We start from the raw sequence: 24,740 nt of genomic DNA, 5'->3' as shown, positions 1-24,740 counted from the left end.
ACATTCCTGTAGAAAGATGGTCACTGCTCTCCCATTTTACAGATGAAGAAGCTGGAACTGAGAGTGGTTAAGCAAAGCACAAAGACCCAAATGCTTTTCCTGACACCACAGTGCATTTCCCCCTCCCCACTCTGGAAGAAAACAAAACAAAACAAAACAAAAAAACAAAACAAAAAACCAAAAAGCTAAAGCACAGTGTTTGCCTTCCAGAAGCTTACAGCCATTAATGTTGGTTCTGGACATTATCATACCCAGATTTTCATTCTTTCATTTCTTCCATGCTTGTTTTGGGATGACAGAAAACACACCCAGACAGGGGTGAAGGGGTGAAGGTCTAGGCCTGCATCCAGAGTATGAAGCACCCCCTTCCCATCTGCAGGGAGAGGTTGTCTGACTGCTGGGTGTCACAGGTGGGAGTCCCAGGCAGGCAGGACTAGGAGGCAGACAGAAGACCTGGCATGGATCAAGAGGAGGACAGATGGCTTTTCTTTCAGTACTGGTCATGGGGCTGGCGTCTGTCAGAGTTTTCTAGAATTCTGCATCTTGTGTGCACATGGGGAGTGGGAGAAGTGCTCTTACTGCCCAGATGTGATTGGCCCAATGACCTTGGCAAAGAGCAGGAAGCGGTGTCATGCATATGCATTTCCCCCCTGGCATCCTCCTCCTCACTCTTCCTCATGGTCATGAATCTCCTCACTCTTCCTCATGGTCATGAATCTCCTCACTCTTCCTCACGGTCATGAATCTCCTCACTCTTCCTCATGGTCATGAATCTCCTCACTCTTCCTCATGGCCATGAATGGATCTGTGAGACCACCTCTAGGTTGGAGGTGGGGTTTTGCGCCGTGACTTGTGGGGCCTTCACTGCCCAATCCAAAATCATGCTACAGAGGCACATGAAAATCTCTAATTTGGTGCTAAGTAACAGAAACCAACTCCTCTTATCTCAGGCCAAAGGGAAGACTTCTCAGAGGCGTGCTGATGGAGGTAGCTGTTGGGACTGGGGGTGGGGGAGGACCATGGCCTGGTGCGCACAGGTTCCCCCAGCAGCGTGCTCCCCTCTCCCCAGCTCCACTTGCTCTCACTCTCATCTCTGCTTCCCTTGCTCTTTCCTGTCAAAGGTTTGGTCCCCCAGAGAGGGGGGACCCCCTTAGCTCCCACATCCCCTGAAGAAGACTGGCAGATCCCACCCATCAAACAGCTAGCAGCCAAGCAGCCAGCTCATATGGTAGGAATATGGCAGTTTTCACTAAAAACATTTGAACTTGGAGAGGACATTTCCCAGGAAAGAGGGTGCTGGTCTGACCAGCCCACAGGTGACCCCATGCCCCCGTAATTCATCTTCCACAAAGTTACACAGTCCTTATTGCTTTCCTGCAATGTTTCATTTTTCCTGCACCATTGCCTCTGTCTTTCCCTCTTCTCATTCAGAAATGTCCTCTGCACAACTTTTCAGCAGCTGCCAGCCTTCCCCTTCCTCTGGGTTTCAGCTCTGTCCCTCCTTCCTACCATCCCCAGAAGGCTGCCCTGGTCCCTGCAGCCCCTGGGACCTGACTTTCTCTGTGCTCTTTTGCCGCAAAGTATTTATGCCACAAGCCTGGGTGCCTGTATTTCCATCTGTCAGATGTTGCCAAGTGCCCACCATGTGCCAGGCTCCACACCTCAGTGCTATGGGGATGCCCCAAAGGGTAAATCGCCACTGAAACCTTGAATGAACTCACATTCCAGTCATGTCTACAAATAGGTAATAAATTCATAAAATTGCAGATGCCTCTCCAGTCACAATAAAATCGTGCTGTACTTGGATGCTGAGTATCCATGATTGGCTGAATCTGGATAATTACCAAAGGAAATTCATATATATGATTATTTACTCATGAATATTAATGCATTTAATGAGAGTAAAACATATTTAAAACAAAGTGTTCATTCCAGCTACGATTGAATTTGCTCATTACTCTTTCCTATGTGGATATTATCCATGATTTACCTGCATATCAAGCATCTGGATACAGCTCAAGTCTACCTGTGGCTAAATTAGGTTAGCCATTTGTTGGTGAAAATTACAATGTTAACTCATTTCCAGAGTATTCTTGGTGCCAGCAGTTTCACATCTAGGTACATGACTTGCATTAACATTATCTGGTTAATTGTACAAACAGTAATTTTTTTTTATGGATTTTTGGAAGATAGTAAGATGATATTAACACTGTCTGGTTCTGAACTCTAGTTATAATGTGTATTATAAAACCATTGTTTTGGAGCATGCTAATATGAAATTTGGAACCATTCAAAAATGAGCCGGGATCAAATTTGTGTCATTATGACTTATACAAATAAGGATTGGGAAGTTAACTAGGTAAAGAAGATTGCAAAATAATGACTTCAGTGGCTCTGGAGTTAAAAGATAACAATTGGATGTAGTCAAAATTGTCCTTGAAGTTCTCTAAATCATCCTTAAATACAATATATGAAAATATATTAATTTAAAATGCCTCCAACAAAACCTGTTTTTTCCTCCAACATCAGGATACATCTCTCTTTCCTTAGTTGAGCATCAGAGGAAGAAGTGGGTGCATATCTGGGGCTACGTTGTACAAAAACACCTGTGTGATGTATGTTCATGTTAGTCATGCTAATATATGGGGCACACTGAGCCCAACATGATGCTCTCTAGGAGAGGCACTGCTGGGAAACCAAGGCCAGGAGACTTTATGGCTCACTGTGAGGCTTGGCTTCAGATGGCAACACTGAATTTCTCCTCCACTTCCATTTTACCTCTCTTCCTGTCCTTAGCTCCCTCCCACCCTGCTCCCTCCCTCTCTCCCTCCCTCAAGTATAACCAAAGGGTTCACCTCTACCTGGTTTAATCTGCATGCATCTAGCTAAAACCAGAGTCTGAAGTGACTTCCTGCACAGGCCAGCTGCAAGCACCGTGCCCACCTTCACTAAGACAGGTCCTGGATGTGCCAAGGGCCATTTGGAATATGGAGAGATCTACAGACTAATTTCTTCCCCCAGCGTCAGGCGGTCCAGACTAGCTTTGCCCACCCAGGCCCCTTGGTGTATTGGAGTGCTGCAAACTTGGTTGGCTTTCAGCATGGTAAGAACAGGCACATTCCATGGCTGGAATCCCGACCCCATTTCCACTCCATTTCTGATTTGCATTGTGCTCTGAGAATTGACGTTCTGCTTGGGGAAATTTTGTTCTCTCAACTAAGACAAAGTTTAATTACCATGTTCCTGCTGTGGGGGAAAATTCTATTCTGGAAGCAAGTCCATCTCAGACCAATCAGTCATCCTGTTCATTGACTGATAGTTCTTAGGGCAGGAAATTAGAAAAGGTCTGCATTTGGGAGAAAGCTTGGGGGTGGTTGGAACAAGGATCCTAGAAAGGCCTTGGGGCCCCAAAGAGCTGGTATGGGTGGGCAAGGGTGAGGGGAAAAGAGTACAAAATAGGCCTGGCACTGACTCTCTGTGCCTTCCTCCACAAGGCTCAGAGCTCTGGCCTCTGGCCATCTGGGGGCAGAGGTAGGGTGGGTATGCAGGGGCCCAGGAAACTATGCAGTGTGGTTACTCTCTCAAATATATCTTCCTCCCTCTCCTACGTTGTGTAACCTTTATGGTTCAAGTAAGACTTGGGGAGCATCACTATAACAACTTCAGGATGTCTCTTTCTGTCCTTTTAAAAACCCACAACAGGAGGGACCCATAGAAGGTCGCTCACATGATACACGTGTACTCGTTCCCACTGTAGCCCCCACACGTGCTCACCCATGTCCTTGTTCCCACTTGATGGACACAGCCAGTTCAAGCCTTCTGCCAGTCCCACATGTGCTCACCCATGCCCCGTCCCACATGATGGACACAACCAGTTCGAGCCTTCTGCCAGTTCACGTGCTAGGCACACGACACCTGGAAAAATAGACTCAAATGTCTCTCCCAAAGGACCCCCCAACCATATTTTTATTTTTAGTTCAAAGGAGAGTAGAGGTCCCAAGGATAATGCTCCTGAGTCATAGAAAGTGGAGGTGAGGGTAGGAGGGGAGAGGCTTGGATTGAAGTCCCAGTTCTGCTACCCATCCTTAGGGCCAACCGCACCCCTCATCCAGGCCATGGTTTTCCATATGGATGCTAAGGTGTTAGATTTGTGGGTCTCTCCGGGCCTCCAGGTCTGTGGCTCCATGTCAAATGCCCTTGACACCCCTGAGATGGACCACTTCCTAAAAGCAGACAACTTGCCCCACATTATTCTGAGCCCCTCCTGCTTCCTCAGCTCTCCAGAAACAACCTGTCCCATCACCTATGATTCCTGATTACTGGTGGTAGATTAGAGTTAAAAACAGAGAGAGACTTCAGTACTAATGCAACACAAGCACTCTGGGAGAACATGTGCATACCTGCGGACCGGTGGAAATTGGGTGCCTTTATCTCCAGGCCACACAGCATCTCTGGATTTCCTCTGTCACTCAGTCACCCAGCAGACCTTTACTATATGTCAAGTGCGTGCCAGACTCTGTACCGAATCCCAGACATACTGAGAAGTGAACGAGACCCAGACCCTGGCCTCAAGGTGTTCACACCCCAAGACGGACATAGACAAGGCCTCAGATGCAATAACCACTGAGATAGGAGTCCCACGGGGGCTATGGAAGCCGTCTCTAAGAAGGCCATTGCGTTATGGAAGAAGTAACAGCTGAGCTGGGCCTCAAGGAATGGCATTTCAGGGAGAGGGATCAGTGCACGCAAAAGCACAGACACCAAAAAAGCATTTAGCATGGGGGAGTCTACTGAATCAAAACTGGGGTGTCATACCAGCAATCACTTTTCTTAGAAATGGCAGGAGATGCATTTTAAAAGCAAAGGCAGAGAGACAGGTCATGGAGGAACTCCCACATGTACAAACACTTCTTTATAGGAAGAGCCAGGGAGGAGTCTCTTGTGGCCCACCAAGGCCACAGAGTCTAGCCCAATGCCCTGGCCTCTGCGGAAACATAGGATGTTATTTACTGAGTAAGCGAATGCAGGAAGAAGCAAATGGAGCCAAATGACACAGTCAGATTTGCATTTGAAACAGGTCACTCTAAAGACTGCATGAGTCCCAAATTTCCTATTCGACCATGTCTTCCACGAAGGGTCTGGACACATAACAGTGCTCAGGTTCTTGTCTGGCCTTGGGGGCCTAGAAATTCTTGCACTCTCCCGGCGGACAGAGCATGAGCAGTCACGGAAGACAATGTTTCCAGAAGCACGGGGCCTTTAGTACACTGGCCCTGGAACAAAAACACTGTGGCAGGTGATAAGAAGGTTACTTGTTTTCTCTCCTCTTTTCCATTCCATATACTTCAAAGACAAAGTTGTATTTCTTGGGCACATGCCTTTAGCATTTCTCAAAGATAAGCCAGTCTTCCCCATCCACTTTTTTTTTTTTTTTTAGTAACCAAAAGAAGGCAGGTGGGGATCTTAGAGCCTTTGGCAAGCAACAACCTCTTATAGAATTTCGTGGCGTTGATTCACTTTACTCTCTTTACGGTTCCAATGGCCTTCTGTGCAGAGCAAGTGTATGTCAGGATCCCAACAAAACAGATGGCCCCTCAAATTAGTATATTTCCAAAGGACAAATGACAGAAGTATGGCAGGATATAGGAGAAGCACTGTAAGAGTACAGGAACCTGGGACTTTATTATAAATGCAATATATGTTCATTATGGAGAACTTGGAAAACAGGACTGGCAAGAAGACAAAACAAGTCACCTGAACTACTGTCACCAGCCAGAAGTATTGTTGACACTTTGTGGAGAATTCCCTTCTCCCTTTCTCCTTATTTCTCTAGAGAGTTCTTTCCTGAAGCCTCACACAGCATCCTGCAGGTCTGAAAATCTCTTGCGTGTTCCAAAAATATGTGAAGGGTAGCGAAGAACTAACGCACACGGCATACGGAACGTTCCATGTTTTTGTCTTAAACCAGGCCCTGAACGAGACTCCTTGCCTTTTTGTTGTGTTTTCATGCATTTCCAGAAATTTAATCCTGAGAGACGAGCTTTTACTATAGGAATTATTACTTCTATTTCATGATGACTCTGCTATTCATCTACTATAACACCCTCGATTTTTTTCTTGGCCCCTTTGGGCTTCCAAGATTAGAATGTTTATAAGACCTGCTCTGTATTGCCTATTTCTTGATGCTCACTAGTCTATTTAATCCTTGTCTCACCGAGATGGGCAGAGTGTGGATAAAGGTACAAAGAAATAAGGTTATCTCAATATGTCACTAGCACCAAAAGAACCTAGGACATTACAGGCATAAAGTGACGCTGGATTCTAAGCTAGCTTCATGGGAAAGTGACACAGGAAAGTTGCCTTTTAAATCCCCAGACTGTTAGTATGAATTATATATTCTATTTATAGCCTTTAGAACTTCTGACAAAGTCCAAAACTGTTGGTGGTAAAACCAGGTTTCCAAAATTCAATCATGTTTCACATTGATTTCCACTTTGAAATTGGAAGTATTTGCCCTCAAGAGATAATAAAAGCCATGCTAAAAAAAAAAAAAAAAAAAAAAAAAAACTGGAAAACTTTCCCCCCCTTAATATTTAAAGGAGAATGTTTTTAATACAAAGCACTAATTTGTCTGCTTGAAGTACATCACAGGGCAGTGCCAGCTGGGGTTCAGAGTCTAACACTTCTAATTTTTCTGTAATGAGAAGCCCTTCTCATGTCTTTGCAATTCAACATAATAATAGAGTATATATAATGTAATATTATATATTGCACAGCTACCCACTTGTTCATTCCCACTGCACCACCCTCAGGGGTCCGACTAACATTGTGCACACCTCACATTTCTGTAGGAACCAGGAGGGAGGTGGCCTGAGGCTTCATGTCTCACCCCACCAGCCCCTCCTTCCCACACACTCTCTCCTGGGTCAGTTCCTGGGGATGTTAGCTTCAGCCTCCAGCGTTTCTGCTATGGAAGACAGGGAGTGGGGGGCACTGTCAGGGTTACCAGAACAGAAAGAAAACTACCTGGATTCCACATCAAATGCCCCTTTCCTACGACATACGATAACACCTGATCATAGGTCATGTCTTATGTCTGTCCTTCTCCAGTGTTCCCAGCCTCAGGGACTGGTGCCCAAGGCAGAGACCCGGGGTCACCCTTGACATCTTCCCTTTTCACCCGCAGCTGGTCATCTAACCTCCCCTGTCCTTTCCACCTCCTAAGAACCTGGGGCAATTGTCCTCTCCACCCCATCAGCACTGTGTCTCACTAGATCCCGGAACTGCCCCCCAGCTCCCTGTGTGCATTCACCCACCCTGCAATGAGACTCCAGTCCCGTCCATACCCTCCCCCAATCTAGCCCTCTCCTGTAATTCTGTCTCCAGTTTTCTCCAGTCCTGTTTCACCTCCCTCGAATCCTGTCTACAGCCTCCTCCAGCCTTGTCCTCACACTCCAGGCAGAGTCAGCTTTCCAGAACACAAGTCTGGCCATGCCACTCCTTTCTGTGGCCTGCCATCACCTTCAAGACCAAGCCCCTCATGGGGCTTTCTGTTTAGTGGGAGGCAAAACAAAAACAACAATAAACAGACATATTAAATATGATATCAAGCAGTGATGAATACTCTGAAGGAAACTAAAGCAGTGGCCCCTGAGTATATGAGCATTGATGTTTTAGATACGGTGGTAAAAGGTGGGAGGCGTCTCTCTGAGGAGATGACATTTGAGCAGAGACTTGGGTACTTAGTAGGTCCTCAGAAAAACTTAGCTGGCTCACTGTCATCCTGAATGAAGACTCTAATCCATGCTCCTAGAAGTTTTACCCTCTGGCTAATTTTGTTCCAAGTCACAAGCATGAGGCTTGAGGGACATGAGTGGGAGTTTAATTAACCCAATGTGCAGTAGCAAGTAGGGCAGCTGAAAACCCCAGAAGCCTTTTCTGCAAAAGGTCCAGGGCTTGATAATAAAATGGTGCTTTCATTCTCATTAATGGGGCAATTGATTTAAGGACCAGACCCAGTGGATTATTGATCAGCGTTAATGATTAGAAAATACCAAGTTAATGAATCTAACTGCCATGAAACCCCTGTGGGACTTGGGGAAGGCCAGTTAGATACAATAACCTTGCTCCTCTCCAGTCCAGAAAACAGACTTATTTACAGAGCTCCAGATTTTTCTAAGGGAACAAAAGCAAAGTAAGACTCACTGGGAGTTAAACAGTATCTCCTTCCAGCTCAGCTGCTGCCAGAACTGAGTGATCATCCCTAGCCTCTATAATATGCATCTGCTGTTGCTGGCATCCCGTTTCCATCTCACTTCTTAAAATAAACTTTTCATTTTAGCATAGTTTTAAGTTTACAGAAAAGCTGCAAAAACAGTATAGAAAGTTCCCATATGCCCCTCATCCAGCTTCCTCCTTATTAATATCTTACCTTAGCATTTTCACCACTAATGAACCAATACTGCTGCATTATTATTAACTAAAGTCCATTCTTAATTCAGATTTCCTGAGTTTCTACTTAATGTGCCCTTTCTGTTTTAGGATCCCATCCAAGATATCATGTTACTTAGTCATCATGTCTCCTGAGGCTCCTCCTAGCTGTGACAGTTTCTCATATTTCTCTTCCTATTGATGGCCATGACAGTGTTGATGAGTTTACTGTGAAGGTGTTTTGCAGTATATCCCTCATTTGGGTTTACTCTGAAGTTTTTTCTCATGCTTAGACTGAAGTTATGGGTTCTAGGAGGAGGACAGGGTGAAGGGCCATCCACATCACATTGTGTCAAGGGTACTTATAATCACGTAGCTTATTACTGTGATGTTGACCTTGACCACCTGGCTGAGGTAGTTCTTGTCAGGTTTCTCCTCTGTAAAGTTTCCCTCCCGCTTTCCACACTGTTCTCTTTGGAAGGAAGTCACTGCACAAACCACACTTAAAGAGCAGGGAGTTATGTTCCACCTCCTTCAGGGTGGAGTATCTATATAAATTATTTGGAATTCTTCTGCACAAGAAATTTGTTTAAATTAGTACGGACTCATGAATATTTATGTTTACACTTTGGGCTATAATCCAATATTGTTTTACTTTTTTTTTTTCTTTGCTCAAATTATTCCTTCCTTGGCCATTGGAAGCTCTGTCAGTTGGCTCCTATGTCTCTGACATATCCCCATCAATACTGGGTGGGGGGAGTTGTTTGTTTTCAAGCACTTCCTTACTCTCTGGAACTACAAGATGGTCTATGCTCATTTTGTGTATTCCTGACTTAGCCCTGGAACCAGCAATTTCTCCAAGGAACCCTGATTTTTTTATATTAGTTTTCATAATGGGCTGCTGTTTTGTTTCATTTTTGTATGAGCATAAAAGTAAGTCATGCTTGTTGTGGAAAATTTAGCAACTCTGTGAAAGGGAAAATATAAGTATCCTTAATAACCCAACAGCAAAAAGAGCCACAGTTGATATTTTGGGTATTTCCACCTGGTCTTTTTTCTAGTTGCTGGCTGTTGAGAAGTCCTTTCTGTATTTTCACTCTTGATCTTATCCATCAGACCAAGGATACCTGGGGGGTGGAGAACTGGTTTGCCTTCTGTCCCACAGCTATGGTTGGAGTGGATGAACCATTCTAGCCTTTCTTGTGTTGTCTGTGCATTGGGTCCCTGCCCACTCCTCCTTCTGGAGGCTCACAGACCCAAGAAACCCAGGAGTCAGGGTTCCTCCAGCAGACTCTGATGGTGAGAATACTTCCTGCTTCTAGGGCCTGGGACATGATAGTCAACTTCACCTTTTCTCTTTTCTAAGGATGAAACGAGATAATGTGTACATAGTACTTAAAAGAGGGCTTGGCATGTAGCAGGTGTTAAACAAGTAAAAGCTGTGATTGCTGTCATTACAATTATTAATAATCCAAAGAAACACACCCCCAATGATAGAAGCATGGCCTAGGGTGGTAAGCAGGCCCCTGGGAGGGACATATTTGCACAAGCCAACTACTTCCATGCAGGGGACCTCATGAAATTGATCTGGTCCTTCCCGAGAATTTGGGCAGACTGGGTGAGGAACCGTCTCGCGAGAGGACCAGCAATGCAAAAGAGGACTCTGAGGTCTTAACTGAAAAGAATACATGCGTAGTGGCAGTATTGCACTGTTGTCAAGAACAAGAGCTCAAGAGCTGGGCTCCTGCAGGGCAAACACTGGTTCCATCACTTACCTGCGAGGTGACTCTCACTCAGTAAGTTATTTAACCTCACCAAGTCTAATGTAAGGATAACCATATTGCTTGTCTATCAGGTTGCTGTGAATACCAAGTAAGTTGGCAAAATTAAGAACTCAGAACAGTACCTGGACAGAGTAAGCACTCAATTCTTATTATTTACTATGTTTATTATTTCGTCACTCAGGATTCTTTAGGTTGCAAGTGACAAAACCAACCACTGTTGTTTTAAGCCAAAGAGTATTTATTGACCCCGTAAGTGAATGTCGGAGTTTCTCGGAATCTCATTGGCTCTGATCGAGTCATGTGCCCATCTCTGAACCAGTCACTGTGACTGAGGAGATCCTAGGCCTGGGCTGGCCACTTTGAGCCACAGGTTTCACTCCTAAAGGAAATCTCAGGGAACGGATGTGGGGAAGCCCATAGCAATATGTGCCTTTCTTTGAAACTGTTTTCCTCTTCCCTGAAGATGGAGTTTAAGAGGGGAAACCCTCGAGCTGCTATTTAGCCGACAGGGCAAGTCACAGAGAGCCAGAGTCCTTGTGTAGTGAGGCTCTGGGTGATGGGGGAGGGGGGGAGGTAAAGCATAGGTGGATAAACAGGAAGATACTCTTTGGGCAAGAATCACTTTCTACAGCACCCTGGCCTTCCACCTAGTATCCTATACTAGGCTCTCCTAAAATGTTCTCCACTGGGCAGGGCTGGGATAAGGGAAATACCATCAAACTGAAGTCAAGAGCCTTGAGTCTTGAGTCCAAGTCCTGCTTCTGCTGTTTGACATGGGTGAGATGGCTTGCCTTGGTCTGGACCACCACCTCCTCCCTTGTCAATTAGAGGTGAGTTGATTGTCCTAACACTATGTCAGCCCTAGAAATCCCTGAATCCCTGACCATATCAGTGATTGCTCTCTTGTGTTGATTTTTCCTCCAAATAAAGAAACTCTGGGCCTGCAGGGGAGGAACCCAGTTAGGATATCAGAACTCAGAAGCCAGACAGAGTTGGGGAACGATGACGGGGAGGAGGGAATGCAAATATATCTCAGTGCCTAGTCTGTGCCAGACACTGATGCTTCATCACTATCCATGGAGCCTCGTGCACGGTAGCCCAGATGAATGTGGTCGGTCACTCGTTGGCATGCTGCATGGGAACGGTTTCCAGGTATTTCTTGGAAGTCCACTTGGACTCAAGGTTGCCCATCTCTGGAAGAGAAGAAGAGAAGAAGGCTCCTTTCTCACTAGGTCCTTCTTAGGAATCTCCGATGAAACTGTTCCACTAGTCTTACCTCCTTGGAGGACCCTTCCCGGATTTCCAGGCTGGGCCCGGTGTCCCTGCATCATGCTCTCAGTCCTTCTGCTAATCTTAGCACCCATCACTGACTGACTTGTCATCACCATCCAATTGTCTACCTACCCCACTGAACCTATAAGCAATGGGACTGCGCTCTCTCCAGCGGCTAGCACAGACCTTGGCACACAATAAATGATCTGTGTTGAATTAATGAATAACTAACTGTATTTAGATAATTCAGAATACTCTTTCTAGCTTAGCATTGTAAAGCAGGAAAATATGGAGTCAATATGACCTTCAGCAAGTGACCTAATTTCTATGGACTTTGGTTTTAGTTCCTATAAATTACATGCAATAATAATTTGCCCCCACCTCGTGGAACCATTTGATGATTAAATGGGATAATGTGAATAGTACTACTAACTACCCTTACTTGAATGTTCCCTGTATTCCTTCTGCTCTATCAGCCTTCAGATAATGTATTTAAAATGATACAGTGGTACTTAACAAATATTTGTTTTCTTGCCCCAGAACTACTTTAGAGTTTAAATGAGCAAGTTAAAGCTTATCTGTTGAAGGGATGGGTGGATGGATGGATGGATGGCTTCCATCTAGAAGTGGCCTTCCAACAGTAGGGGATGGAGTGGGTATAGGGGTACCACTGGCTCAGCAGATGTTTATACCATTTTAGAATAACTACCTTGGACTTCAGAGAGTTCCTGGGTATGAAGGTTTGTCTTTAATTAAAGTCTCAGCACAGTGTTAAATGCCATTTTATTTTTGTTCATAATTAACACTAATGAGATGAGTGTATCACAAACAGCACACATTCTGAGAAAGTGAAAAACAACATCTGAGCTTGGTGGTTTCCATTTTTGCTTTACTCCCTCCCATGCTCTGTTCAATTAAAAGTTTTGAGAAAATATTGCAACTACACTTCTTGTCTTATGGTAATGAAGCATATTAATTTGAATGTGATGAATACAATATTCCACTGACTTTTTTATTCCCTTATCTACAAAAGTTTAAAATAATAGGCCAATTAAATCAGGAGAAAAGAATGCAGGGTTTGCCTGTGGCTCCAATTCAGCAACCAAAGAACTGAAAGAACAAAATTCTGTGAAGTGTCTGGGTCAGACTCCATCCCCGTGGCTATAGCTGAGAGACGCTAACTCATAATGACAGATGTGGACCAGGGAAGAGCAAGGGATCTTGCTCTTGTATTAGGGATCAAGAGGCCAGGTTCTAGACACTTCTCCAGTGTTGTTCCAGTGAATATTTGTTGAATGGGTGGATGGATGGATAAATGGATGGATAGATGAATGGGAGATAGAAATTGATGGATGGATAGAATGGAAAGATGAATCATATGACATCCCAGGTCCCATTCTTCCCAAGGTAGAAAATTAAGTCCAGTCTGGAGTTGAATTAATATTGTCAAGACTTAGAAGTCAAAGGCAGAATTTAGAGGTGAAGTTCAGCTCTCTGACCTCTTTACCTTAGATGCATAAACTATAAATGATCCTCAGTTCAGGTAGGACAGGCCCTGGGAGGTTAACTCTAAAGCAGAGGCCCCCAAACCAGCTAACCCCAGTATGAGTTTCTGCATTGGAAGAGGCACATCCTGGAGCAGGTCTGTGACATATGATCCAGGTGTCTCTATGAGGACTTCTGGAAGACTTCCCACCTCCAAGTGGTGCTTCAGTCATTAAGTCCATCTTGCCATCGTGTCATCTGAGGCAGTTTACAGGTGTATACCCCACAATATCTGTGTACTTTGTCACCTTCCATTCTGTTCTCTCCATCACAGGCATTTTAAAACATACAACACACACACACATGCTTGCTCTCTCTCTTTCTCTCTCACTCATGATGTTATTCCTTTGTTTAAAACACATTGTGCCCAGGCTAGACAAATCCATAACATGGTCTACAAGACTCTGCGTGGCCTACCCCCTGAGTGCCTCCCAGTCTTATCTTCCATCATATCCCCTCCATCCATGCCCATTCCCTGGGCCTCTACACTGGCCTTCAGTCAGTTCCCAGGCACCCCTTGAGCACTCAGGCTGCCACTCACCTCAGGACCTTTGCACATGCTTTCACTTATTCCTTAAGTGCTCTTACCCATGTTAACACCTATTCATCCTGCAGCTCTTAGGTCAAGCATTACTTCCTCAAGAAAGGCATCACTGATGATACTCCCTACACCAATTTTGGTGTGGGTTGGGCTCTGTGTTTATGTTGTCATAACTGAGTATTTTTCTCTTATAGCACTTATCACAGTTTAGAATTATATGCTTATGCTGCTATTTGAGTTTTATACCTCTCCCTTATTAGGCCATTAACACTATAACCATTGATTTCTAATCATTGTATCTCTAGGGCTTAGTATAGTTCCTGGTTCATAACAGATGCTCAATAAATATTTGTTGAGTGAATGAACGAATGAATGAATGAAAGAATAAATGCCTAATTCAAGAGCTTTGGCTCTTTCTACTCCACTAACTACTTCTGAGTTTGGGATTTCTTAGTTTCTAAAGCACTAACTTGTAGTAGGCCTCATACTGGGAACTTGAACAACTTGCTCTCATGTAGTTCAGTGTGTCAAGAAACAGATACGTAAACACACAATGACAATAGAGTGTGTCAAGAGCTACAATCCACATTAAGTGCAAGGTTTCATGGAAGCAGGGGAGAAACACTCAGGTTCAGCACTGGGGAGGCTTTCCAAATGAGTTATTTCCTAAGCTGAGCCTGAAAGGAAAAGGTGTTGGCCAAGGAAATAAGGGTGGAGGTAGGATTTCAAGTGAAATAGCCCTTAGGTAGGAAGGCTCACAAGTCAAAGCCTGGCCCTGGAGGAACTGTAAGTCCTGCGGATGACTGCATCCTGGGTGGAGAGGCAGGGCTGTGGGAGGTGAGGCTGGGAGGTGAGCAGCGGCCATGGCACTGAAGACCTTTGATGACAGTCAGAGATGGCAACAGACACTGTATGGAGGGGACCAGCATGGAGAGACCTGTGATCTGGAAAACTCTGGAAGTACTTTGGAGAAAAGGTGCTCATATTTCAAGTGAGAGACTTCCTCCCCTGAAGAAAGAGAGGCTTGGTCCCAGAGCTGTCAATCAAACTCTTCTCTAGAATCCAAACTTTCTTTCCCAATGGGCACTCAGTGCAGCTGACCCTGCTTATTCATTGCAGGGAGAATTAATTTCAGGGAAGGGGGAATTAAAAAAAATACAAGATTAAGCAGTGTAATCAGCTGCTGCAGAGAGTTGGAAATGCAATAAATAATAATAGCATTGAGAGCTGTTTTTAATAACTCACCAGTGTAATTTAGCCCCAGCTTCTTGGAGCATATGTAAAATATGTCATAATGTGTACAATGGCAAATGCCTCATTGCCAGTCTCTAAAGACAAATGTCTTCCCAGGAGGAAAGGGGGTGGGGTGGGGAGTGGAGGAGAAATTGGAGGACATGATTGCAAATAGGGTGTAGGAAGGCAAGCATCGTTCATTCTGACACCACTAATACTAAATTTGTGATCCTTTGCAGATGCGATAGGTTTCAGTTGGTTTGTCTTCAAAGATGGAGCAGGTTAACAGCAGTAACATAGTAAAGGAGAGAGTCATAATTTGTAAGAGAGTGAGGTGTTTTCATACTCTGCAGCATCACCGTTTGCACGCAAATCTGTATTATAATCACGGATCATCCTTGTCGATCTACTCCAGCAGGTCCCCAGGGCACTTAAGCCTTGGCAGCATTTGTTTTACTTAGTTGAGTTACTAAATATTCATGAAACTATTAAAATGTGTTATTTAAAAGTATTTGATGAAGGCTGACTTTTAGTAATTCATATGGGCTACACCCTCTGCCCCAAAGTCCAGGGGTGGGATGGGACCAGGAGTGCTCCCCTCTTGGGGAGCAACATGACACAATTGAAATGAGATGGACTTTGGAGTCAGACAGACCTGAGTTCAAATTCTATTTCTACCACTTACAACTTATCACTTTTGCAACATATTCAAACTCTGAGGCTCCATTCCTTATCTATAAATGAGTGATGACGATGTTGATGACCGCTAATATTCATGGGCCACCACTGCATTTCCTCCGGCACAACACCACTGTGATGTAGGTACTGGGTATGAGCCCTGTCTTACAGGTGAGGAAACTGAAGTTTAGAGCAGTCGAGTAACTTTCACGAGGCACAGGGCTGGCAAATAACTGCTCAGGAACCCAACACCAGGTCCTCTGACCTCAAAGTCCATGCCATGACGTGTGCTGTGTGATCCTCATGTACCAAGCTCTGCAGTTGAAGAAGACGAGAGACAATGTGTGTAAAGTATGGCTCCTGGAACATAGTAGACACTGTGTAAATGTCTCTTGCATTGAAGGACTAGATTTATCTTCCTTTGATGTGTCCTCTCTGGAAAAATACAACAACATCTGTGTCTTTGTCAAAGTTTTTTGAATGTCATTCCATACCCTTGTCCCTGTCACTCAGCACCTCAGGTTTCCAATCTATAAAATGGAGGTGTGTGGGAGTCCTTACACAGGCCACTGGTTTGGGTGTAAGTTTACTACAACCATTTTGCAAAACAGCGTGACGATGCTTAGTAAAGAGTCTGTGATGCAGCAATGCTACCGTCACCCTAAAGCAGGGTTTCTCCACCTCTGCACTGTTGACACTGGGGACAGGGATTTCTTTGTTGTGATATTCTGTGCATTGTAGGATATTTAGCAGCATGCCTGGCCTCTATCCACCAGATGCCACTAGCATCCCCCAGTTCTGACAACCAAAAAGGTCTCCAGGTATTGTTGCCAAGTGCCTCCTGGGGGGCAAAATCCCCACTGAAACCACTGCCTTAAAGGAACTCTTGCAAATGGGCTATAGGAGCATGTTCAATAATGAGCAGAGCCACCTCGTTTGCAATAGCCTAAAAGTGATAGCCTAACTATCTACCAACAGTTGAATAGTGTATTTAGCACAGCATAGTCACCAAATGGAATATAATACAACATGAAAGTTAACCACAGCTGCCCGTGTCAACGTGGGTGAATTTCATAAACACAGGCTTGATTGAGCAAACCAATAAAAAGCAAGTTGCAGAAGTTTCCGTGTGGTATGATTCTACCTATATAAAATGTAATGACATATAAAATGATGCTGTATACTATTTAAGGAATATACACATATGTGTGTGTGTGTAGTAAAACTAAAAAGAAATGTATGGAAGTAAAAATAACCAAATTCAGTATATGGTTCCTGGGGCGGGGGGGACATGAGTACAATCTGAGCAGGGTATATGGGCTTCAGTTCTACTGATTGATAGATAGATAGGGATAGCTGTCTCCTAAAATAGGCATATGAGTATCATCATATTATTTTCCTGCCTCTTCCTATGTCTGAAATATTTCATAATATTTTTAAAGGAGTCTGAGTGGTTCTAATGGGGGAAGGGCACATAGAAGAATCATTTAGGGAACTGTCCTTGATTACACACATCTGCCTCTTAGAGATTCTGAAATCTTCTATCCAGTTCACTCCCCATATCATCAAACAAGAGTCAATGCTTTGGCCAGTGTTCCCAATAAAGTGTGTCTTCCCCTCAGGTGTTATAGGGTTGAGAATCAGTGGTCACTTGGAGAATTCTTGAGGGTATGTCCTCAGACTTACTCTGCCCCTGTAATATTCTATGATCCCATAAAATAAATGGGTTGGGACATCTTATATGTGTGGATAAACATATATATAAGCAAACATACCTCCTTCCAGTTTTCAAAGCTCAGCCCATGGACTGTTCACGTTGGGCCCTGGACAGGACCTTGAAGACAGATCCCTTGGGGGTAGGAGGAAAACACCTTCCTTGAAGGAAAGTGGATGCTTCTGCCAGAGCGTTTGAAACCATCCTTGTATTCATGGCCAACAGAGGTGTCCTGAGACCCAGGAAGTACCACCTGTCTTCATTTGACAGGTGAGAAAATGAAGACTCAGCAAAGTCAAGTTATTTGAAAGTCATCCAGCTAGCAAATGTCAGAGACATGAATAGACCCAAATCTGCCTTCAGATCTCATGTCCCTGTCATGCTGCCTTCCTACAGCAGTAATAACTCTTACCATTGTAATTGAGAGTTAATTAGTAATGCAAGAAACTAAAGCAAGAGATTTCTCCCAAAAAACACATGACTGACAAATACATGTTCTGCATTCAGAGAAAAGAGAGCAGATGGCTGAATTGGCTTTATTTGGCATAGAAAAGAAGAGCAAGCATTCCATATGGGGAAATAGACAAGAGAATGGGCAGTGCAACTCAAGTTCTGCAGGTCAGGAAGGCAATGTCAAATGCATTCTGTTGGGAACATAGCTGGTTAGGACTGGTGCCCCATCTGTGGTTCTGTTTGTAAGGACAGTCACTGGACTGGAGTCTCCTTGGTGGCTGAGATAGATCTTAGTCAGTGGTGTATCCCCAGTGCCTGGGGCATAGTACACAGGAAATATGATATTGGAGGGACGAGAGGGGAAGGTAGGATGGCAGGAAGGAAGAAAGCAGTGAAGAGAGGAGGCAAGGATAGAAAGGATGGAAACAGTGTGTGTATGGAATGGGAATTTCTGTTGAAATTCTAGCAGGGCCTGGATCCTTCCTGAGAAAGCAAAGGAGTTAAACATGGAAACGTGTCAGTGGATATCTAAATGCCATATCTCACTGACTTCATTTGCAAATGAATTTCCACCAATGGCAGTTAGGTTTTGCTCTAGCCAACAAATGATTCGCGCTGACAATTGACACAAACATTGTGCCTCATTAATAAATGTGCTCATTACTCTTCCCTGCTGGGCAATGTGAACTCCTGTGTTCTGGCCTGCTTTAAGCAAAGAGACCTACATCTCTCCTTCCTCAGCCTAGGACCCTGGTAGGGAAGGGCAGAATGTTGAAGGAGTCTGCAGGCTGAACGTTTGGGGTGGTGCGGAGAGAGGGGGTCCTGAAGTTCATCCTAGCGGATATGGAATTGTTGCAGCAGAGCTCAGGATCCTCCCCAAATTGATCTCCTAAGGTATTTGGAATGGTCCTTCCTAAGGGTTTTCTAAAATCGCAGAGGGAAAACCAGAAAGCAATCCTACCATAGTCTTCCTTGCCCCCAAGCTCCATGGGGTGGTGATAAATCAAAATCAAACAAACAGATGTGGCTTTGAGAATTGACTACTCAGGTGCTGAAGCCTGGGATAGAGAACCAGCCCAGTTGGATTCTGCAGGAAGCTGCTTGGAGCTGGACACCTCTTCCCAATGTGCATATGAGAGATAGGTTTCCAGCTAGATGCATTGAGGTTTTTTTGTTGTTGTTTTTTTGTTTGTTTGTTTTTTACATTTCGGCATCTGCCCCATCCCATAAATCCATAAATATCCCATCAGGGGCATTAACGACTAGAAAAGAAGTCAAATCATTGCTGGGACCAAATGAGATAAAATGTGTAGAATATCTAACCCAGTGGGGTGGGGGTGGCTATTGGTACCATAGTTGTTCCTAGAGAGAGAAGCAAAGGGCCCAAGGGAAAGAACTGAGCAGAAACAGGAAAGTTGGGGATCAGGACCAACTCCAAACCCCATCCCTAACCACCCACCACTCCTGACCAGGGTAACCAGAGAAATCCTGAATAAAAGGATACAGAGATCTGAACTCAGTCTGGCCTCTGCCACCAACCAGACACTTCACCCTTTCTGAGCTTCTTCTGGAAGCTGGCCACCAGTGAGCATCTAATTGGTTGTTATGACAATTAAGATAAAGGAGAAGACCCGTGTGAAAGTCCAGCACAATGCCTGATCCAAGGAAAATGTTAATAGTATTTATTTCTGTCTCTTTGCTCCTGTTTTCTTATCTGCAAAATGGAAATAATTCTGCACCCTAACTTAAAGTTAGGGCATAGTATTTTTTCACCAAATATCTGTTGAGAAACTACAATAACGCAAAATGATTGAAAAGGTGAAACAGAACTTGCAAAGGAAAAATCCTAAAGGACTTTTTAGATATTGTGAACTTCCTGATGGGTAAGGCCTTTATTTTTGTGTTCGCACAAGCGTGGTAACAGAGAAAGAGAAGAAGAGAGGAAAGGGAAGAAGGAAAGAAAAAAGGAAGATGTCATTACTTTCCTATTGTACAGTTATCATCATCATTATAAAACTAATTTATTTTTTAAGTTTTATTTATTTATTTATTTTTTAGTAATCTTTACCTTCGACGTGGGGCTCAAACTCATGACCCCAAGATCAAGAATTGCACGCTCTTCTGACTGAGCCAGCCAGGCACCCCTATAAAACTAATTTAAACAAACCCAGCCAGTGCCCCCAAAAGGGCTGCAAGATAAGGGCTAGGAAAAGAACACAGAAATAATTTTCCCATTTTGACCAGTGATGGGAATAGTAATGATTTTCTCTCTGAACCATAACCATCTTGCAGTTAAATAATTTGCTTCCTGGTAGAATCAAGAGCTCAAAGATGGTGCTCTGAGGAATTCTTTCATTTCTTTACACCTTTTAAAGAAAAGAAAACTCCAAATGCAATTATTGGCATTATTTTTATGCCAACTGCAGCAGAACATTCCGGAAGATGAGGCTCCTACCCAATTAGTTTGTCCAAATGAGATTTAGACAGTACCTTACCAGGAGACCACTCAGAAACCCACATACTACCAGCAAGCCCTACTGAGTCCAATGAATGTGGACGTGGCTTTGCACATGTGGTTTTGGTTAGCTAAGCCAACTGCTCCAATCTTGTGGGAGGCTACACCACAGGACACCTCTGTTTATTTCAGGTTACACATCAGTGAGCAAGCTGAGAGCAGCAGAAGTAGCTAGCTAAAAGAGAGTTTTATTTGCTGACTGCTAGGGGCCCACACGCAAGTGAAATTTAAGCAGCAACAAATACTTGCCTGAAACCATTTGTCTGGAAGGAAGATTTGTGGCTGGAGAACTGAAGTTCATAACACCCAGAAATCTCCGGAGTAGGTCTGATTCCCCTACCTGAAACAGTATTCCTTCCTCTCCCCAGACCCAAACCTCCAGAACATAACAACTTAATCTATAACTTCTCCATCAGCCCCAGCTAATATATTATCCCCTTGAGCAATAATGATAATGGTACTAATATGGTTCTTTCTATGCTTAATTACTAATTCATTTCAATCTTTACAACAACCCTTAAGTAGGTACTATGATTATCTCTGTTTTACAGACGAGAAAACTTGGGCACAGAGAAGTTAAGTAACTCACCAGTAGTCACAGAGCTAAGTAAGAAGTAGAGTTAAGAGTCCGTGCAGGCAGTCTGGTCTTGGAGGCTGTGCTCTGAACCTCTGTGTTGCAGCCCCATTCACTGGGTGTCAGAGACCATGCTAAGAGGTTATAGTGTTAGCTCATTTCATCATTGCAACAATCCTAGGATATGGGTACCAAAATGTTATCCCCATTTTACAGATGAGGAAACTGACTCCATAAGTTTAATTATTTGTCCCTGGTCACATAGTTAGTAGCTGGAAGATCTAAATTCAAACCCAGTGATTTGGTGAACATGTGATTGTTTGGCAGAATTAGGTGCTATGGACTGAATGTCTTGTGTTTCCCCAAAATTCATATGTTGATACCCTAATTCTAAATCTGATGGTATTTGGAAGTGGTAATTAGGGAGGTAATTAGGTTTAAATGAGGTCATGAGGATCGAGCCTTCATGATACAATCAGTGACTTTATAAGAAGAGAAAAAGGTTACAGCTCTCTCTCTACCATGTGAGGACACAGGAAGAAAGGAACCATCTACAAGCCAGAAAGAGGCTTCTTGCCAGATCCCTATGTCAGTACCTCCCAGCTTCTAGAATGGTGAGAAATAAATGTCTGTTGTTCAAGCCATCCAGTCTATGGTATCTCGTTACAGTAGCCTGAGTGAAGACACTAGGCATTTGTGAGTGTGACCAGAGTGGTCCCCAAGATTCCTAAGGGACCTTGAAGTCCATGGCCAGTATTCATGTGTCAGTATGTGACGATCTGAATTGGAATCCAGCCTTCTGTGGTGTCTATGTCAGAACAAAATCAGGTATCAGGTACCTGAGGTTGATTCACCACCCACTTCCCCCTCAGCACCTCACCTCTAGCCCTTCCTGCTATAATCTTACCCAAAGAGAATGTCCCATGAATGATCAAACCTTTGTTTCTTTATGGCAAACAGCCCAGAGTGGGGGGTGGGGAATAAAGCCTGCCAGTGCTGACAAAAAATTGAAGAGGGCCACCAAAGTGAAGATTCTTGGCTGAAAACTAGTCAATTGAGACAAATTGGTGAGAGAAGTGCCCAATTCTGTGCAGGCCCATACCCACAATGCAGACACATTCACCTTACAATCTGTGTGGAAATAAGAAAAAGCAATTTGTCAAATGGATTCCATGATTGCTTCGGTTAGGGCAAAAAATTCTCATCAAGTGAAAGATGGAACTCCAATAAAAATTTAAAAGGAGGCTACATGTAGAGAGAAGAGCTGTGTAGACTCCACGTGATGCTGAATGGAAATGGGATATGAGAACAAGGCAGGCTCTCGAATAACAATTCATGTATCTCTCACAAATACCAAGCCAGAGATTCATCATTGATCAGCTGGACATGTGGGAGAGTATGGACTTCCGAAGCAGGTAGATCTGTGCCTGACACTCAGACACCCACTACCTATGAGACTTGAATATCCTTCTGATCTTCTTAGAGATGAAAATGGCAACACCCCCCAAAGATCTGTTGTGAGAATCTGGGGAGATGGCTTGTGTAAAGCACCCCACAATTGCTAGAAAATAGTTCGGTCTGTCTGCTTGCCATTGAGCTAAGTCACCTGGGAGGCACATGTCCCTAAAGCTCAGGGTTCAGAGATAATCAGGAGGGGACCAGGCTTTGAGACCAGAGCTCTTGGAAAAATTCAAGTCCTTACATGGTGACAGCAAGCAGAACATGGGAGCCACTACTCCTCTTTCTCATGCCTTTCATTCCCAGAAATTCCAGAATGCCACAAGAGATGAAATCTCACTCCTGGCACCCGGCCTTCCATCTAACAGGCGCTCAGTAATACATGTCAGTGGAACTGAGCTGGGAGTGCTGTGCATGACGTGAAAGAGGGCAAAAGGCGAAACCCGTTGGACACATCATGGCTGCAATCAGTGCCAGTCAGTCCTGAGCTGACATCTAGAGCAGTTAGCAGGCATAAGCTTGCAAAAGGGGAGCATGCAGAGGCAGAACAGAGTCAGGGACAGCACCAGTCTTATAAGGCAGGGAGTTGTTGGCAAGGAAGCAGGAAAGAGAGGGGAAGAAGCAGGCAGAAACCAGGAGAGGTGTAGGCTAGAGAAGCCAAGAGAACAAAGTATTGACTTACCAGAAACTGAAGACTCTCTGTTCTTACTTTAGTTCCTCATGTCTGGCTATGCTGATGCCTAAAATCCCACTAAGCCCCTTGGGTTAACTATTACACTTGCTAGGGCTCCAGAAGAGAGGAAACCCAGAAAGTCAGGAACACCTCTGGGCAGGTGAATTTGTCAGGTTTCCCTCTGGGCAGGTGGGGTCTGGAAAGGCAAAGTGGTGTTCCTGCCATAAAGGGAGGGAGAGGAAGCATTCATGTACTGTTTGCCAATCTCCATAGTGTAAATATTCCTACTGTGGCTGCTCAAACCACCAAAGATTTAACAACCGCCTTGTTAATTTCCTAAAAACTTAACTATTAGCTGGAATGGGCTGATTCAGGACACCACTGCCCAGGTGCAAATGAGATTGGAGATTGATATACAGAACCAAGAAGGAGGAAAGTGCAGAGCAGAGACACGAGTCTCAGTCTGATATGTAGAATATCTTCCCCTTTCACAAAGAAAGAAAAGTGGGAGACATGAGCATTCACATTCAGTTACTATGGTTTAAAACAGATTGTATACATAGGAGAAAATTTCAACAATGGGCCTCCCTCTGACACCACACCCTCAGTGCTCTTCTCCAGAGGCAACTAAAATTGTCAATTATCAGTGTATCCTTCTGAAACTATATTATGTATAGGCCTGCAGATGGTGTGTTTGTGTATGCGTGTGTGTGTGTCCCTTTTCAAAATTAAAATGATAATCTACTAAACAACTTACTTTTTTCCTTAATGATATTTTTTCCGTGTTCTTCCAAGAAAAGATACATAAATATGTTGTGTATTTTTTACATTTTTTAATGGTTTACTTTTTATTGTTGAGAGAGAGAGAGAGAGAGAGAGAGAGAGAGAGAGCATGAGTGGGGGAGGGACAGAGACAGAGGAAGACACAGAATCGAAGCAGTCTCCAGACCCTGAGCTGTCAACACAGCTCGAACCCATGAACTGTGAGATCATGACCTAAGCCAAAATTGGGTGCTTAACCAATTGAGCCACCCAGGCACTCCTGTGTTGTATATTTTTAATGGCTTTATAGTATTCCTTTTACATATGCTCTATAATTTATTTAACCACTTTCCTCAGTAATAAACATATAAGTTTTTTCTGTCTTCTGTTACAAACAAATGATACAATGAATATCCTTTCACACACACGTGCGCACACACACACACACACACAAACACGCATGTGCACACATGTAGGCATCCCTATAAGTGAAATTCCAGGATCAAAGGGTATATACACTTTCTATTTCTGATAGATTTTCCCTCCTGAGAGGTTGTATGTATTTACATCCCTACCAAGAAGTCATGAGAATGTCTTTCCCCTGCATTGTTGCCCGCATGCTGTATTCTCCAAATCTCAGGCCAGCATTTGCTAACTGCAAGCTCATCACACTTGATGAGGACTCCCTTATTTGAGGCAGGTTTATTCGCAGAAGAGGAAAGGGCCTTGTGGAGATCAAGGAACTTTCCCAAGGGCAGGTGTCTGTGATTGAAGTCTCAGTCTTCCCCTCTTCTCCATGCTGGCTGCCCTTCTCCACCAGGCTCACTGGGAACAATCCAGTGTAGGCAGAGTGTGACGCCCCCACAGAGCCCAGAAGCTTGGACACACCAACAACCCTACTCCTTTCCTTCCCCATCTTTTACTTTCTTTCTAGTTTTGCTCAATCAGTTTTGCTTTTAGTAATTTCTTCTACTGATGTAAAACCTAAACACAAATAGAACTATAGACTCAGCCCAGTTTACAAATACTTTCTTGGTGATACAGTTTCCAGGGGTACTTGATGATGTCAGAACAGGGACCGCTTGTACCCCAGAACAAGCTTGATAGG

The 24,740-nt window shown here is 44.0% G+C and overlaps 1 protein-coding gene and 1 long non-coding RNA gene across 7 annotated transcripts in view; one reads left to right on the top strand and one right to left on the bottom strand.

Annotated features, from left to right (window-relative positions):
* The window catches only part of KCNIP1 (potassium voltage-gated channel interacting protein 1), a 343,533-nt gene that overhangs the window by 268,446 nt on the left and 50,347 nt on the right, over nt 1–24,740 (top strand). The window lies entirely within an intron of this gene.
* The window catches only part of LOC123379592, a 33,587-nt gene continuing 20,660 nt past the window's right edge, over nt 11,814–24,740 (bottom strand). The window contains exon 4 of the long non-coding RNA XR_006584240.1: nt 11,814–23,088. This is a non-coding gene — a long non-coding RNA (uncharacterized LOC123379592). The remainder of the gene's footprint in view (nt 23,089–24,740) is intronic.

This window comes from Felis catus, chromosome A1, assembly GCF_018350175.1.
Source record: "Felis catus isolate Fca126 chromosome A1, F.catus_Fca126_mat1.0, whole genome shotgun sequence".
Taxonomy (NCBI): domain Eukaryota; kingdom Metazoa; phylum Chordata; class Mammalia; order Carnivora; family Felidae; genus Felis; species Felis catus.
The sequence above is the reverse complement of the archived record's forward strand: the minus strand, read 5'-3'. Positions and strand labels throughout refer to the sequence as shown.